Here is a 1,920-nt window from a genome sequence, read left to right as displayed (position 1 = left end):
ACTTCTGTTTTATATGAACAACAACCAAATATGGAATCATTTACCCGACCCAGTATTACTGATGTCAACAGAGCTCAATCAGAATATGAGCAACATACTTACAACGTAACTCAAAGAGTGCAAAGCACACAATAAGGAATAAGAAGCACAATGATTTGAAACGAGCATCTGTTAAGTTCCGTTCACTACGGAACGAAAACAAACACAGAACCTAACGATCATCCAATAAGAAAGCGACATGATGCATTAATAAACTTGCAGCACTGCAAGTGGCCTGACAGCGAACCGAAGTCGTGTTACGTGTAGCCCCTACACGGGTTTCACCCCCTGTTGTGGCTGTCTCTGCACAGTTCGTAGCCAGTGTTTCTGGTGTCTGTTTAAAGCAACAGTCTGGAACGCTCTGTATCGACTCAAAGAGGATTATATACTGAGCATGGTGGCGCAGTGGTTACCACACTGGACTCTAGTTAGGGAGAACGACGGTTCAAACCCATTCCGCCATCCTGATTTAGGTTTTCGGTGATTTCCCCAAATCGCTTCAGGCAAATGCCGGGATGGTTCCTCTGAAAGGGCATAGCCACCTTCCTTCCCCATCCTTCCATAATGTGAGGGACCGATGGCCTTGCTGTTTGGTGCCTTCCAACAATTCAACCAACCAACAGTGGATTACATGTACCGAAATCCTGGCCAAAATTATTTTTGATAGTTTCAAACCTTTAAAGCACTCCCTTTCACTACTAGGTTAACTGTAGTTGTGAATACCCCTAAACTACTCCACTGCCGTCCATAGAGATGGGCCTGGGATGACTCGGCATGCATTTGTTAGTTTGTCTGCCTGTCTTTCAGTTTGTACCATGCCACTTTGCACTAGTTCTTAACCTTTTGTACTTGAAAATTTCAAAGTAGATTCGTGTGATACCCTTAATTTGCTGTACCGATTTTACTGGTGACGTGATGACAGGACTGCTTCTACTAGGGCACCGAATTGCTCGTCACGTGTGTGATTGTTCCATATGTAGTTAGTTTGCCATACTTTTCTCGCAATTTTTAAATGCGCCTTCAAACTAATTATAGCTATGTACTGTGTTATATATGTGCGTATTGAGAAGTGAATGTTAGTGTGTGTAATCTAGGTTGGTTCTGCTACGTTGACTTGTCTAATGTTACCGATCACAGCAGGTGATTGTCCCAGGCCTCTCGCAAAGTTCTTTTCAATTGCACGTTGGTTTATTTTCTTACTTCTCGCAGTTCACAGCGTGATGCGATAGATGGTGCTGCATGCATCGCTAGATTGCAAGCAAAATCTGTCTACGTAGGGGGGCAACATATCTGTATGCTCCACCGTGACGTAATCCAGCAAATCAGATGCCTTCCTATGAGTATGAAAGAGGGAACCTTGCCAGTTCACGACAGTCAGTTTTAGTCCCTGACGACGATGGTGGAGGGTATCATCGAAAGCGTGGAATTTTCTGAAAATTTGACGAGGCAAGTGAACCGAGAACCTTTCATGTACTTGCTACAATAGTTGACCAAACGTCCATTTTTGCCATTTTGGCCATAATTTCGGTAAATATACTCCGGTGTGCGGCACAGGTCAGCACAGCATGGGAAACATGCGATGTTGGTGTAATGTGTTGAAAGATAATGTCATGAAGATCTCGGAGAAGGGTCATAGCCACCGTCCTTAAGGCGCCAGAAATGTGATAGGTACAGTCCACATTACCATCTGTGTGGACAAGACGCGGTCATCTTATTTACCCAGTGGTACCCCATACCAACAAGTCAGATGATGAGCCCATGAGAAGATGACGAAAGCAGTCTGGCAACGTTCGTCCTCCTCAGAGCTTGCATGCATGGATACGTCCAATGTGATGTTGTACACAGGACTGGGACTCGTCTGCAATGACGACATAGTGCCAC

This window comes from Schistocerca gregaria, unplaced genomic scaffold (genome assembly GCF_023897955.1).
Source record: "Schistocerca gregaria isolate iqSchGreg1 unplaced genomic scaffold, iqSchGreg1.2 ptg000428l, whole genome shotgun sequence".
Classification (NCBI taxonomy): domain Eukaryota; kingdom Metazoa; phylum Arthropoda; class Insecta; order Orthoptera; family Acrididae; genus Schistocerca; species Schistocerca gregaria.
The sequence above is the reverse complement of the archived record's forward strand: the minus strand, read 5'-3'. Positions refer to the sequence as shown.